This window comes from Chiloscyllium plagiosum, chromosome 40 (assembly GCF_004010195.1).
Source record: "Chiloscyllium plagiosum isolate BGI_BamShark_2017 chromosome 40, ASM401019v2, whole genome shotgun sequence".
NCBI lineage: Eukaryota > Metazoa > Chordata > Chondrichthyes > Orectolobiformes > Hemiscylliidae > Chiloscyllium > Chiloscyllium plagiosum.
This window is the reverse complement of record NC_057749.1, coordinates 323,075-340,440: the sequence shown is the minus strand read 5'-3', so window position 1 is coordinate 340,440 and position 17,366 is coordinate 323,075. Positions and strand designations below refer to the sequence as shown.

General features: G+C 42.5%; 1 protein-coding gene across 1 annotated transcript in view; it reads right to left on the bottom strand.

Annotated features, from left to right (window-relative positions):
* The window catches only part of usp3 (ubiquitin specific peptidase 3), a 232,318-nt gene that overhangs the window by 182,783 nt on the left and 32,169 nt on the right, over positions 1-17,366 (bottom strand). The gene's annotated exons all lie outside the window — the stretch shown is intronic.

Here is a 17,366-nt window from a genome sequence, read left to right as displayed (position 1 = left end):
GACCCCAAGCAGTGTTTAAACCAACCAAATTCAACACCCAGAACAAGACATTAACATCATACACTCACCATCTTTCATTCCAACAACCCTAATTCCAAATTGGAACAATCGAATCAATCCTGACAAGAGCCTCCAATTTGTTATGGACCAGGCCCTCAAAATATTTTGAGGTGGGACCCTGGACCTTAAATGGATATTCCAGGTGTGATGCAGCTGGTCAAACCACTCGGCTTGAAGCAAAACAGAATTTATTTAAATACTACAGTTGAAACACAAACAAAAGAAAACAGAATTTAGAATAACTTAACTATTTGAAAACTCAACACAAAGGAGCATTTCCAATTCCCATAACATCCTATAAGTGCACCCCTTGTCAAAAGGCAAACACAAACACAGGTTCTTACAGGCAGGAGAGATTTCAGAAGAAGCAGCCAGTCAACAATCATCTGCTGAAGCTTGGAACCTTTTTTGGGATTGCAGCAGCTTCTCACTGCTACAACAGAAGAAACTAGAAAATACCCAAATTGGGAAACCTGGCCACTCCCCCACCATTTTTAAACTAGGCTCTTTCCCAAACTTTTCAGCACCTTTAGATTAAAAAGTGACTTTGGGGGCTTTACAAAAGGTGAACAAAACAAAACTGCTGGAATTGGAGTTGCCTTCATCCATGTGAAAAGGAGAGATAATCACAGCAATAACTCGGCATTTGAAACTCTCTCAAAGAAAAACAAGGAAAAAATTGCTAAAAAGGCAGCATCATCACAACACGGTGACTCAGTGGTTAGCACTGCTGCCTCACAGCACCAGGGTCCCAGGTTCAATTCCAGCCTCGGGAAACTGTCTGTGTGGAGCTTGCACATTCTCCCCGTGTCTGCGTGGGTTTCCTCTGAGTGCTCCGGTTTCCTCCCACTGTCCAAAGATGTGCAGGTTAGGTGAATTGGGTATGCTGAATTGCCCATAGTGTTAGGTGCATTAGTCAGAGGGTCAGTGTGGACTTGTTGGGCCAAAGGGCCTGTTTCCACACTATAGGGAATCTAATCTCTGAATGGCTTTTCATACAATTTTCTCCTTTCTTTAACAAGGAGACACAAATGCCCTGCACAACTGTTCTTTTTCATTTACTGAGCAATAAATGTCAACATTCCATTTTCAGTATCTGCACACTAATTTTGTGAGATTCAGTTACCATGCTCCTCTGTATCTCTATATTCTGCAATCTCTCCCACTTAAGTAAACTGATTCTAATCCATTCTCCCTGCCAAGTGGACAAGTTCACAGTTTCACACAATTATATTCCATTTGTTGAGTGTTTGCCCACTCACAGCCTATTTAAATCTCTGTGCAGTAAAATAAAACTAAGATTGTGGATGCTGGCGATCTGAAACAAGATTACTGGCAAAACTCAGCAAGTCTGACAGCATCTGTACAGATGGGCACGTCGCAGATCGGATAAGTGTTGAAAGTTGTGTTCCGCAGGGATCAGTGTTGGGAACCGGTTTATATAACTGATTTGGAGAAGGATATTGAAGGCAAGCTCTCTAAATTCGCAGATGATGCTAAACTAGGTGAGTTAGGCCAGTGGCGTAATGGATAACGCGTCTGACTTCGGATCAGAAGATTGTAGGTTTGACCCATAGTGTTAGGTAAGGGGTAAATGTAGGGGCATGGGTGGGTTGCGCTTCGGCGGGGCGGTGTTGGGCCAAAGGGCCTGTTTCCACACTGTAAGTAACCTAATCTAATCTAAGGATGGTGTGAAGTGATTTCAGAAGGTGGCCAAATGGACAGGACACCAGGCAGATTAACTTCGATGTAGAGAAACGTGAGCCATTGCATTTTGGTCGAACAAACATGAAGCAGCAATACAGGCTCAATGATACTATTTCAAATGGAGCACAGGAGCAGAGGGACCTTGGGGTTCACATGCATGATTCTCTGAAGGCAGCCAGGCAAGTTGAAACAATTAAGAAAGCTTATAGCATCCTCTGGATTATAAATATAGGCATAGAAAAGAAGAAAGGAAGTGGTGCTACACTTCTACAAAGCAGACCACATTTGTAGTCACCGAAAAGTGTGGCGCTGGAAAAGCACAACAGGTCAGCCAGCATCCGAGAAGCAGGAGAATCGACGTATCGGGCATAAGCCCTTCATCAAGAAGGGAGGAGGACTTACGCCCAAAACATTGATTCTCCTACTCCTCAGACGCTGCCTGACCTGCTGTGCATTTCTAGCACCATACTTTTCAACTCTGATCTCCGGCATCTGCAGTCCTCACTTTCTGATTTGGAATAATGTGTTCAGTTCTGGGAACTTTATTTAAGGAAGGATGTTAAAGGAGATGTACAGGAATGATACCAGGAAATTAGGGATTTCAGATAAAAGGAAAGATTAGAGATATTGGGCTTTTGTTACTTGGAGCAGGGAAGGTTAAAAGGTGATCTTATTCAGGTGCTCAGAAGTATAAAAAATTTTGACAAGATAAAGGAGGATATTTTGTTTCCACTAGTTGGTCTATCAGTAACTAGGGATCACCATTTGAAGACTGCCAGCAAGACAGCCAGGAGTGAAATGAGGAGAAATGTCTTTACTCAGTTGTTTGGATTTGGAATATGATGCCTGAAAGAGTGGAAACAGATTACATAGGACATTTCAAAAGAGAGTTAGATATATATTTGCAAAAGATGAATTTACAGAACTGGAGAATGACACTAGCTGGATAGCTCTTTTGGCAGCTGGTACAGACTCAAATGGTCAAGTGACCACATTCTGTACTGTAAAATTATATGATTTTATGATCCATTATCTAATTGAATGGGAAGACATGCTTGAGAGGCTGAATGGCTTACTCGCGTCCCAATGATCAAACTTGTCACACCACTTGAGCTCATTCTATGCTCATTACTTACGTTTTACTGCTGCATACCAATTATTTTGAATGGTCTGTTCAAATATTAGCGAGAGCTATGCCTACCAAGGATAGTTGAACTATGAATGTTCACCAATGCTTAAAAATGAATAGGAGTTAAATGTATATCTCCTAAAACTCTAGGCAGTCATTAATAACTGACCTTAAGTGACTACTGTGGCCAGCAATAAGGAATTCATTAGGGGCAACAGGCTCCATTCTTATTGTACTTTGTCAGTAAATTATGACAGGGTGCAGAGTTTGGAGGCTGTTGGGCATAAGCGGAACCATGATCTGTGAACTAGTAAAGATCAAAAATCAGAATTGTGCAGCACAGAAACAGACCCTTCGGTATTACTCATCCATGCTGACCAGATATCCTTAATTAAATTAAAGCAGCATGATGACTCAGGGGTTAGCACTGCTGCCTCGCAGTGCCAGGGTCCCAGGTTCAATTCCACCTTCTGGCAACTGCATGGGTTTCCTCCAGGAGTTCTGGCTTCGTCAGAGTCTGAAGATGGACAGGTTAGGTTAAACACTAAATGGCTCTGGTCAGACCACATTTTGAATATTTTTGTGCAGTTGTACTGGCCTTGGAGCATGTTCAGAGGAGGTTCACGAGAACGGTCCCAGGAACGAAAAGCTTAACATTTAAGGAATGTTTGAGGACTCTGTACTCGATGGAGTTTAGAAGGTCGAGGGAGGATCAAATTGAAACATACAGAATACTGAACGGCCTGGACAAAGATGATGCGGGGAAGATGTTTCCATTGGTAGGAGAGATTAGGACCCCAGGGTACAGCATTACAATACAGGGAAACCTTTTAAAACAGAGATAAGGAGAATCTTCTTCAGTTCAACAGTAGTGAATCTATGGAATTCATTGGCACAGCAGGCTGTGGAGGCCAGGTCACTGAGTATATTTAATTCAGAGATAATTAGATTCTTCGGTATCAAAGAGATCAAGGGTTACAGGGCATTCTTGAATTGGCTGATAATTTCCCATCTTTTGCCTTACATTAGCGATTTTCTAGTCCTCTGAGAACCTGCCCAACTCCAGTGATGCCTGAAAAATCACTACTAAAGCCTCTACTATCTCTTCAGCTTTCTCCATTAGAATTCTAGCGTGTATACACATGGTCCACTTCCAACCCTTTCAGTTTTTCTAACACCTTCTCCTTGGTGATGGCCACCATACTCATCTCTGCCCCCTCACTCTTTTGAATTTTTGGGATATCATTTGTGTCTTCCACCATGAAGACAGATGCAAAGTACTTATTCAGTTCCTTAGCCATTTCTTTGCTCCCCATTACTACTTCTCCAGCATCATTTTCCAGTGGCCCAATGTACACTTTTGTGTCTCATTTACCATTTATATATTTATCTCTTTCCATCGCTAAAGTAAACATAACCAAATTGTGGTCACTAAAATGCTTATCTACCTCCAAATCTAACACCTGGCCTGGTTCATTACCTAGTACTAAATCCAATATGGCCTCGCCCCTTGTTGGCCTGTCTACATACTGTGTCAGGAGACCCTCCTGCACACATTGGACAAAGACTAACCCATCTATAGTACTCTAATTATAATACTTCCAGTCAACATTTGGAAAATTAAAGCCCCCATAATAGCTACTCTGTTACTCTTGCTCCTATCCAGAATCAGCTTTGCTATCCTTTCCCGACATCTCTGGAACTATTCTGATGCCTATAGAACGCTCCCAACAGGGTGACCTCCTTTTTCTGTTTCTAACCTCAGTAGATGAGTCTTCAAAATATCCTTTCTGCCACTGTAATACTGTCCTTAACTAACAATGCCATTCTCCCCTCTTTTTCATGTTCTTACTGAAACATCTAAACCCTGGAACCTGCAACAACCATTCCTGTCCCTGCTCTATCCATGTCTCTGAAATGGCCACAACATCGAAGTCCCAGGTACCAACCCATACTGCAAGCTTACTGACCTCGCTAGCACGAGGCACAGGCAACAAACCAGAGATAATAACTCTTTGTTCTAGCTCTAATCTTCCACCCTAGCTCGTGAACTTCTGCTTTAAATCTCCATCCCTTTTCCTACCTAGGTCTTTGGTGCCTATGCACATTTCGCAAATTCCTTTTCTTGTGATCCACTACCAACCTGATGCTCCCAGTTCACCTGCATATTGAAATCTGCTATGATCACTGTAGCCTTACCTTTCTGTCTCTCGGTGTATCTTATGCCCAAAATTCTGATGACTGTTTGGAGGACTGGACATAACACCCATTGTCGATTTTTTTTTTGAACTTTGCAATTCCTCAACTCTACCCACACAGATTCCACATCATCTGACCCTACTTAGTTTACGGCTATTGATTTAATTTCAAGTTTTTTTTAAACTAACAAAGCAACCCCACCTCCTCTGCTCACCTGTCTGTCTTTTCAATAGAATACATATCCTTGGATATTTATTCTCTATGATGCCCATTATATCACATCTGCCAATTTCGATTGGCACCACAGCCCATTTACATTATTTTGTATATGTGCCTTCAGATATAACACCTTCGGTCTTTAATTGACTGCCTGTCTTCTCACTGTCATTTTTTTTTATTCTATGTGTTTGAAGTTTGATTCTTAACGCTTTTCAAATGCACTCTTATTTTGTGTGCTGGAGAGTTTAATAATTTTTCCGACTTTTGTTTTTCATATTTTTCCATGCAGTTGAATTTAATCTGTAGCTTTGCTTCCCATTAGTCATTATGCTTCTTGCAGTTTTACCCTTCCCTTCTCCCCCTTTACTTCCTTGTTTAAAGAGTACTCCTAACCCTTTGCACTAGAACACTGCTCCCAGCTCGCTTCAGATGTAGACCATCCCAATGGTACAGATTCCTCCTGTTCCAATACAGATGTTAGTGCTCCATGAAAAGGAACCCCTCTTTCCTGTACCACTCCTTTAGCCACGTGTTTATTTCCCTTACTCTCACATCTGTATGCCAATTTGCATGTGACTCAGACAGTAATCTGGAGACTATGACCCTTGAGGACTTTTTCTATCATTTGATTCCTAGTTCTTAATAATCCCTAAACAGGTCCTCTTTCCACATCTTGCCTCCATTGTTTGTCATTACGTGAACCACAACTGAATCCTCCCCTTCCCTCTCCAACATCCTTTCAAGCCAGTCAAAGATGTCCTGCACCCTGACACCGGGCAGGCAACGCACCAGGCGGGACTCTCGATCCTGCTTATAAAGGATATTATCTATTCCCCTAATTATAGAATCCCCTACAACTACCACTTAACTTTTTGCTCCCCCTCTTGAATGCCTCCAGTACCATGGTGCCATGGTCAGCTCGCTCATCCTCCCTACAGCTATGTTCCTCATCTACACAGGGAGCAAGTACCTCATATCTGTTGGACAAAGTCAAGAGCTGAGATTCCTCTACTTGCCTCATTTGCGGTCACACCCTGCTTCTTTCCTTGACCACTGACTGAATTTGTGATACCTAATCTACCAGGTATGACTGCCTTCTGAAACAAAGCTTCCAGGTATCTCTCCCCTTCCTCTTAAGAACCTCTATAAGGTCACCCCTCAACCTCCAATATTCAAGGGGAAAAAACCCCAGCCTATTCAGCCTTTCCCTATAGCTCAAACTCTCCAACCCAGCAACATCCTGGTAAATCTTTTCTGTACCCTTTCATGTTTTCTGCAGCTGCAAGTCCAGAATTGAATGCAGTACTCCAAAAATGGCCGAACCAATGTCTTGTACAGTTGCAACATGATATCCCAACTCCTATACTCAATGCACTGACCACTAAATGCAAATGGACCAAACACTTTCTTCACTACCTGTCTACTTGTGACTCCACGAGCAATGCAAAGTCACTACTTTTGGCAACATTCCCCAGGACCCTACCATTAAGTATATAAGTCCCACCCTGATTTGTCTTATCAAAATAAAAACCTTCACATTTATCTAAAATAAACTCCATCTGCCATGCCTTGGCCCATTTGGCCAAAGTCCCTTTATACTCTGAGATAACAGTCTTCACTGTCTACTACAGCACCAATTCTGGTGTCACCTACAAACTTACTAACAATTCCTCCTATAATCACATCCTAATAATTTACATATATGCAAAAGAGCAGTGCACACAGCATTGATTCTTACTGCACACCACTGGTCAAAGGCCTCTAGTCCAAACAATACCCCTCCACAACCACCCTCTGTCTCCTACCTTCAAGCCAATTTTGTATTCAAATGGCTAGGTCTCCCTGGATCCCACGTGATCTAATCTTGCTAACCAGTCTACCATGCGGAACATTGTCAAACAGCTTGAAGTCCATCTAGACAACAACCACCGCTCTGCCTTCATCAATCTTCTTTGTCACGTCTTCAAAATACTCAATCAATCAAGTTAGTGAGAGACACTTTCCCATGCACAAAGCCATGTTGACTATCCCTAATTAGGAGAATCGACGTTTCGGGCATTAGCCCTTCTTCAGGAAGAAGGGCTAATGCCCGAAACGTCGATGCTGCCTGGCCTGCTGCGCTTTTCCAGCAACACATTTCCATCTCTGATCTCCAGCATCTGCAGACCTCACTTTATCCCTAATTAGTCCCTGCCTTTCCAAATACATGTAAATTCTGTCCCTCAGAATCCCCTCCAAAAACATATGCACCACCGACATCAGGCTCTCTGGTCTATAGTTTCCTGGCTTTTCCTTACCACCTTTCTTAATTAATAGCATATTAGTCACCTTCCAGTCTTCTGTGTCTATCTACAATACAAATATCTCACAATCACTTCCATAGCTTCTTAAAGTTCTATGGTACAACTGATCAGCTCCTGGGGATTTATCCACCTTTACGTGTTTTAAGACCTCCAGCACCACCTCCTCTGTAATATGAACACTTTTCAAGATTAGATTAGATGAGATTCTCTACAGTGTGGAAACAGGCCCTTTGGGCCAACAAGTCCACACTGCCCCTCTGAAGAGAAACCCACCCTAACCCATTCTATTTACCCCTGACTAACGCATCTAAGACTATGGGCAATTTAGCATGGCCAATTCACCTGACTTGCACCCGGAGGAAACCCACGCAGACACAGGGAGAATGTGCAAACTCCACACAGACAAGCTGGAATTGAACCCAGGACCCTGGTGCGGTGAGGCAGCAGTACTAACCAATGAGCCACCGTGCCACTCTTATCATTATTTATTTCCCCAAGTTCTCTAGCTTCCACATCCTCCTCCACAGTAAATACTGATGTGAAATATTTGTTTACTATCTCACCCATCTCCTGCGATTCCACACAGACAATCTTGTGGATCTTTAAGGGACCCTATTCTCCCCCAGTTACTCTTTTGCGCTTAATGTATTTATAGAATCTCTTTGGATTCTCCTTAACTCTACTTGTCAAAGCCATCTTGCATCTTTTTTGCCCTTCTGATTTCCCTCGAGTATAATGCAACTGGCTTTTACTCAGAGAGTATAACATTTAACAAGTGGGCGGCACGGTGGCACAGTGGTTAGCACTGCTGCCTCACAGCGCCAGAGACCCGGATTCAATTCCCGACTCAGGCGACTGACTGTGTGGAGTTTGCACATTCTCCCCGTGTCTGCGTGGGTTTCCTCCGGGTGCTCCGGTTTCCTCCCACAGTCACAAAGATGTGCGGGTCAGGTGAATTGGCCTTGCTAAATTGCCCGTAGCATTAGGTTAAAGGGGTAAATGTAGGGGTATGGGTGGGTTGCGCTTCGGCGGGTCGGTGTGGACTTGTTGGGCCGAAGGGCCTGTTTCCACGCTGTAAGTAATCTAATCTAATCTAAGTTTCAAAAAAGTGCAATAAATTTATTTTAAACTTTTAATGCTAGATCAAGTCCCAGAACTTGACTGTTCTTTTGTTAACGATCAGCCAGAATTGAAAAGGCAAAAGTATGCGAAAGGCATGAACAATGCTTGAGAATGAAGCCCTCTCCCACAGATGTTTTGGAAAAGGCTCCTCCACCATTTAACTGGAAATCGTCATATTTAAAGTTTATATTAAATACATATAATTGAGAACACTACAAAACAGATGATTTATTTTAAACAACTGGAAAAGCACAGCTTAACTCGTTTTCTCAGCTCAATTCTTGGGATTCTTGCTACATAGAGTGTGCATTTTTAGCTGTGCAATGCCAAGTTATTGATCACTTAATCATCAGAAAGATAAAAGTAGCCAACTTCGGAAAGAATGACAATGTAAAATGTCTTTGCAGGGAATAGGGGAAAGCTGAACCATTTTTATTTGCCCTTTTCCTTCTAAATGGCACTGTGCAGAATAGTTCCATTGACTCAAACAGGTAACGCAATTACAACATGTCCATGTGTTATGATGTCATTATGGCGTCATCATGACAGGAAGGAGTGACAAATGACTATTTTCAACACAGAATTAATTTAATGAGGGACATGGATAGGAAAATAGACAATGTCTTTCCCCTGGAATGGGTGAGCCCAGAACTAGGAGGCATAGGTTTAGGGGGGTGGTGGTGGTGGGGGGGGGGGGGGGGATTTAAAAAGATCCAAGGGGCAACTTTTTCATGCAAAGGGTGGTGCATGTATGGAATGAGCTGGCAGAGGAAGTGGTGGAGGCTGCAACATATATATAAAGACATCTGGATGGGTATATGGATAGGAAGGCTTTAGAGGCAATGGGCTGGCAAATGGGACTAGATTAATTTAGGTTATCTGGTCAACGAGTTGGACCGAAGAGTCTGTTTCCATACTATATATCTCTATGACTCTAGGTTTAACAAAATCATGTGTTAATTATTAGAACAGGATGACAGATGTAACCTGAACTCCAGAACCACATTTTTATTGCATTCAAATTCCACCATGTGCCATGACAAGATTTGAATCCAAGTCCTTGGGCATTACCTGGTTCTTTGGCTCAAGAGCCTAAAGATACCACTACACCATTGCCTGGATGTTAATCTTACAGACCAATGGTCAATAACGATAGTGAATAAAATATCTTAAACAGCATAATTTTCGACCATATCAAGGCTTGAATGCAAATCTGATTGACACTGTTCATTGCCAGATTTTTGTGAGCATAACACATCCTGTCCCTTTCCAATTATGAGGTAGAGAAAGAATTTGTATTTTTATTGTATCTTTCAAACACAAGTATTCAAAAGCATGAAATTTCCAACTAATTATTTTTAAACATGGGAATACTGCTGTAATGCAGGCAGATGTGGAAATGTAGGCATGTTGCACATAGCATGTTCCACAAAAAGCAAATTGGTTGAGGGATAAATGTTGACCATATACAGTGAATACCTTGTTGTAACAAGGGATACTTTATGTCCACCTATGAGCAGACAGGACCCCTGCTTAACATCTGAAAGACAGCACTTCCAACAATGTAGTATACCTTCTGCACAGCGTTGGCAATGATCCATAATTTATATTCTACGGACGATGCTCATCAATTCTGTAAAGTTGTCAGTGAGTTGCAATAGATTTGGCTAAGATCCTCATTAGGATCCATGCAACTAGTGATTAAATACAGTTGTTCGGTGACAGTACAGGTTCAACTAGTGAGAGAAAAGGCAGGTATGTAAAGCAAGTACATAAGTGACAACAAGAAATGGTATCACTAGCCTGATAACTGCCGCAACAAAGTCAACTGTTGAATGCTAATGTTGGTTGCGCATCCTCTTTAGTGATAGAGGAAGTCATTTAGTCAAGATAACTATTATAAAATCAGAATTATACAATGCAGAAGAGGCCCTTTGGCCTATCAAGTCTGCACAGATAAGTGAGAAACACTTGTCCTTCAATCTAATCCATTCAGAGCAAATCACAGGCGAGATGCCGGAAGACTGGAGGTTGACTAACGTGCCACTGTTTAAGAAGGGTGGTGAGGACAAGCCAGGGAACTATAGACCAGTAAGCCTGACGTCAGTGGTGGGGAAGTTGTTGGAGGAAATCCTGAGGGACAAGGTGTACATGTATTTGGAAAGGCAAGGACAGATTAGGGATAGTCAACATGGCTTTGTGCGTGGGAAATCATGTCTTACAAATTTGAGTTTTTTGAAGTAACAAAGAGGATTGATGAGGGCAGAGCAGTAGATGTGATCTATCTGGACTTCAGTAAGGCATTCGACAAGGCTAAATCCCACGGAATACAGAGAGAACTAGCCATTTGGATACAGAACTGGCTCAAAGGTAGAAGAGAGAGGGTGGTGGTGGAGGGTTTTTTTAGACTGGAGGCCTGTGACCAGTGGAGTGCGCCACAGGATTGGTGCTGGGTCCTCTACTTTTCGCCATTTATATAAATGATTTGGATGTGAGCATAAGAGGTACAGTTAGTAAGTTTGCAGGTGACACCAAAATTGGAGGTGTAGTGGACAGCGAAGGAGGTTGGGCTGGATACTGGCAAGTGGAACTAGATTAGATGGGTTGGACCGAAGGGTCTGTTTCCATGTTGTACATCTTTAGATTAGATTAGATTAGATTACTTACAGTGTGGAAACAGGCCCTTCGGCCCAACAAGTCCACACCGCCCCGCCGAAGCGCAACCCACCCATACCCCTACATTTACCCCTTACCTAACACTACGGGCAATTTAGCATGGCCAATTTACCTACCCTGCACATCTTTGGACTGTGGGAGGAAACCGGAGCACCTGGAGGAAACCCACGCAGACACGGGGAGAATGTGCAAACTCCACACAGTCAGTCGCCTGAGGCGGGAATTGAACCCGGGTCTCTGGCGCTGTGAGGCAGCAGTGCTAACCACTGTGCCACCGTGCCGCCCATCTCTATGACTATGTGCATGAGCAGAGCAGAAACACTCCATAAGTAAAATCCTAACATTTTAGTGAAGAGTTAGTTCTGGTGTATGAAGCATAGAGGGTCTTGTGGCACAGTGGCAACACCCCTACCTCTGAGCCAGGAGGCCTAGGTTCAAATCCCACCACTCCAGAGATGAGCAATAAACATCTTGAAACAAGCTGATTTGAAAATATCTAGATGAAAAGAATAGGAAGGATGTAAACAATTCACAAGAATATTACCAAGACTGGAATGTTTGAGTTATAAGAAGAGGCTGGATCGGCTGGGACTTTTTACCCCTGGAGATTAGGAGTCTGAAGGGTCACCTTATAGGAGATTTATAAAGTCATAAGGGGCATAGATAAGGTGAAAAGTAAGTTTTTTTTTCCCCAGGGTAAGGGAGTCCAAAACTAGAGGAAATGGTTTAAGGGGAGAGGGAAAAGTTTTAAAAAGGGACTGTGGAGGGGCAACTTTTTAAAAAAAACAGAGGATGGTGTGTATAAGGTACGAGCTGCCAGAGGAACTAGTAGAGATAATGCTATTCCAACTTTTAAAAAGATGTTTGGATAGGTGCATGGATAGGAAATGTTTTGAGGGAATATGGTCCCACTTTAAAAGAAGGGCAGTCGAGTTAGACCAGACGTAGCAGAGGCCCCTTATAGTTTGAGATATTCATGAATGGTGTGGATGAGAATGTGAGGTGGGTGATGTTTGAACAGATTGGAAAGAAAGCAGCAGCGGAAGAGTTATAATCTTTATTAAAGAGAACATTGGAGTGTAGGAGCAAGAAGTGTCCAATGGAGTTAAAGAGGAAAAAATGAGAGGGCAGAAACAAATAGATACAATTACATTGCCTCAGTGTAGTCTGTAGACCACCTGTTAATGGGAGAGACGTTGAGAAGCACATTTGCAATGAAGTGCAAGTTGCTAGAATTATACAGTCGTTCTAGCACATGAATTTAACCATCAGAATACAGACTCAAAAAGCACAATGTATGTTAAGCATCATTTTCCACATTAGTAATTTTCTACTTCAAAAGAAAAAGCAGCATTGCTGGATCTTGTTCTTGTGAATGAGGTGGGCCAAAAAGATCTAGTGTCAGTGGACATCATTTCAGGACGGTAATCACTATCCATAAAGCTTAAGGTGGCTATGGAAATTGACAAAGAACAATCCAAAGTAAGCATGATTTGAATTATAGAATCCCTGCAGTGCAGAGGGGGGCCATTTGGCCCATCGCGTCTGCACCAACCATCCAAACAGCATCCCATTCAATCTCTCTCCCTATCCCCGTAACCCTTCATTTATTACGGTTAGTTCACCTAGCCTACACATCCTTGGACACTACAAACAATTTAGCATTGCGTATCCACCTAACCTGCACATATCTGTGGAGGAAACCAGAGCACCGGGTGGAAACTCAAGAGACATGGGGAGAATATGCAAACTCCTCACAGACAGTTGGCAGAGGCTGAAATTGAACACTGGCATTGAGGTAGATGTAAACCACCATATTGACCCCAAGCTGGATTAACTGAAGGAGAGACAACTTGGAATAAGAACTGATCTGGCTCAGGCAAAATTGAAGCAATAAGTACACCACCAGTGTGATAGACTTAATCAGCAAGTGTGTGGAGGACTGCATACGGAGGAAGTCAATCTGTGTGTTCTCCAGCAGGAAACCCTGGATGAATCTGCTAAAATCCAAGAGTGAATGGAAAGGACTGAATGACATCACAGATTCTAAAATGAGACTGTGCAAGATAGCAGACAATGACACATCCCTCCCAGATCGTCTCAACGCCTTCCACCATAAGACCATAAGACCATAACACGCTCACTTTGAGCAGAATTTCAGCAGAGAGGTAACACCTATTCCTTACAAATCTATCCCAACAGTCACTGCAGAGGTCAGATCAGTTTTCCTTCATGTGAATCCAAGGAAAGCGATGGGACAAGACCAAGTACCAGTCCATGCACTCAGAGCATGTGCAGATCAACTGGCAGAGGTCTTCTTGGACATCTTCAGCCTCTCCCTGCAGCAGGCCACTGTCCCTGCCTGTTTCAAAAGGGCCAACATCCTCCCTGTGCCTAAGGCGACTCATGCAGCAGGTCTCAATGACTACCACCTAGTGGCCCTAACTTCAGTGTTGAAGTGTTTTGAAAGGCTGGTCATGGCATTAATCAACTCCAGTCTCCCCACTACACTTGACCCGCTTCAGTTTGCCTATCGGACCAACTGATTCACATTAGATGCCATATCATTTGCCCTTCTTTCCTCGCTAGAACATCTTGACACCAAGAACATCTATGTAAGAATCCTACTCATTGACTACAGTTCAGTTCCAACACTATTATCCCCTTGAGACTGATTACTAAACATAGAGATCTCGGACTAAGCCCCACTCTCTGCAATTGGATCCTTAGTTTCCTGACCCACAGGCCACTATCAGTGAAGATTGGGGACAATATTTCATCCTCACTAACACTCAACACTGGAGCCCCCCAGGGATGCGTACTCAGCCCCGTACTGTACTCATTGTACACGCATGACTGCGTCACCAAATACCAGGCTAATGCCATTTACAAGTTAGCTGATGACACCACCATAGTCGGTCGAATCTCAGATGGCAACGAAACAGGCTACAGACAGGAAGTGGAAGACCTGGAAAAATGGTGGACTGAGAACCACCTAGCTCTCAATGCCGGCAAAACCAAGGAATTCATTATTGATTTTCGGTGGGCTATTACTCATGCCCACTACACATTAACAGCAGAGGTGGAACAAGTGGAGAGTGTCAAGCTCCTGGGAGCAGTCATCCACAACAAGCTTTCTTGAACCCTTCACGTGGATGCACTGGTTACAAAGGCCCAATGTCTCTTCTTCCTCAGGCAGCTGAGAAAATGTGCATCAAGATACTACCTGGTATGGCAACTATACTGTTCAAGATCGGAGATGGTTAGAGAGAGTGGTGAACTCAGCCCGGACATTCACAAAGGCCAACCTCCAATCTATAGAATCTATCTACCAGGCCCGCTGTCAAGAAAAGGCTGCCAGCATTCTCAAAGATCCATCCCACCCTGGCAAGGTTTTTCTACCAGCTCTACCATCGGGGAGAAGGTACAGAAGCCTGAATACACGCATCAGGCGATTTTGAAACCGCTTCCACCTTACTGTTGTTAGAATACTGAATGGACTCAAACTCTTAGCATTCACCTGTGCTTTTGTTTTTGCCACTGTTTACCTATTATTTACTGATCTATGCTACTTAATTCTGATCTGCCTGGATTGCTCACAGACAAGCTTTTCACTGTGCCTCGGTACATGTGACAATAAATTCAATTCAATTCAGACAAAGCAGTAAACAGGTAAACAACTAGCTGTCTTATTTATTCTTTAAAGGCAAAGCAAGATAATTAGAACATGTGCACACATGAAAGCAAATCAGATGGATAATACAATGAGGAATCAGGTTAAATATAGAATATTCAAAGGAGAATTGAAAATACAATTACGCAAAGCAAAAAGAAAGTTGAGTAAGAGGCTAGTAGTGTACATAAGGGGAATTCAAAAATCTTCTATAGGTGTACAAGTAGTTCAAATAGTTCAGCTACTTATGTGGTTTAAAATTTCAATAGTTTTTTTTAAAGAAACATATAATTCAGGACAGAGTTAAAGTCACTTGGGGTCAATGCAGAATAATCGTGTTTAAATAATGAGGTTTTGTCTGCAGTAACAAAGGAGGTTGATTTACACATTTACTGCATCCGCTGCACCCGATGTGGCCTCCTCTACATTGGGGAGACAGGCCGCCTACTTGCAGAATGTTTCAGAGAACACCTCTGGGACACCTGCACCAACCAACCCAACCGCCCCGTGGCTGAACACTTTAACTCCCCCTCCCACTCACCAAGGACATGCAGGTCTTTGGCCTCCTCCATCGCCAGACCATGGCCCTGGAGGAAAAGCACCTCATCTTCCGCCTAGGAACCCTCCAACCACAAGGGATGAATGCAAATTTCTCCAGTTTCCTCATTTCCCCTCCCCCATCTTATCTCAGTCCCAACCCTCAGACTCAGCACCGCCTTCTTGACCTGCAATCTTCTTCCCAACCTCTCCGTCCCCACCACCCTCACCTTAACCTCCTTCAACCTATCGCATTCCCAACGTCCCTCCCCCAAGTCCCTCCTCCCTACCTTTTATCTTAGCCTGCTTGAAACCTATACACACAAATAGAAAGCTGGTCATTAACACCAGTGCCTCACTGATAATGTTACCTGATAGTGGTGACAAAACATCTGAAAATGAACCTTCTAGCTCAGCGAGCAAACTTGCATCCAAACCTCAACCTGAGCGACAAATCTTCTCATAACTCATTGTTATGCTACACAAGAACTCTTTTAAATTTTCTTATTACAACTATGAAAAGAAAGGCTCAGTTATTTTACCATAAACAAATCTTAAACACTCTCTCAAACCTCAGCTGAAAGGTCTTCCTTGTCCATACTTTAAATTCTCAACAACCGGCATTTCTTTTTAGCAAGATTGATGCTGTTTTCTTTAGTGTCTTTTCTCGAAACCTTTAAACTGCTAATACAGCTCACTTAATATTTAATATGGGTTTGGTAACCTCAGGTCTTTGGGTTTCTGACTTACTTTTAAACCGCTCAGAAGTTTTTTCTTTCTGTCTTGACTATTTTGGATGTTGCTAAACTAACAGTACTTCTGTTGCTACAGACATTTCTCTCTAAATGAACCTGGCACACTGCCTGTCTGTTCTGGGTTGTTCTGACTGTGTTACTGGACTCTGGTCTCTCAACAACAGCAGCATTTTTTTTCTTTTCTAACTTTTTTTAAAATGCAGTTTGCATTTTTAAATGCAAATAAATCTTCAAGGATTTTAAAGACTTTGCTTAAATGCATGTAAGGGTTTAGATTGGATGAAAAGGGCTTTTGCCCAAAACATTGATTTTCCTGCTCCTCTGATGCTGTCTGACCTGCTGTGCTTTTCCAGCACCACTCTAATCTAAACTCTGTTTCCAGCATCTGCAGTCCTCACTTTTGCCCCGCTTAAATGCATGTAAACCAAACAACTCTCTCTCAAACTAAAAAAAAACCTCCATTAACACACAAAATCAAATCAAACTTAAAAGAAAATTCCTCAACTTAAGAACCCAAGCTCTCCAGCAATTATATTATGAACAGGTTTAATGAAATTCAACAAGAGGAAAATCTTCTGTACATTCTGGAATGCACTGCTTGAGAGTATGATGGAGACATCAAGGTGCCCAAAAGGGAATCATTATTATCTGAAAAACAAATGCAGGGCCAAAGGGAAAAGGTGTGGGAGTGGCTGTAAGCAAAACGTGTTTGCAGAGAATCAGCACAAACAGAGATAACCCTTCTGTGCAGTAACTATTCTATGATTCTACGAAAGGCTATGGATCTATTGTGGCAGGCATCCAGCTTCCACAGTTCTGTCATAATCTCCTCAAAAACAAAGTATAATTGATTTATTTCCTTTTGTTAAATTCAAAGAAACAAAAAAAGACTATGTCAAGAGTAAGTGTAAATGATTGAATAGCAGCAGTCCAAATACTGCTTGGAAAGAATTAAGAAATGAAGAACATCTTGCAGAACCAATGTG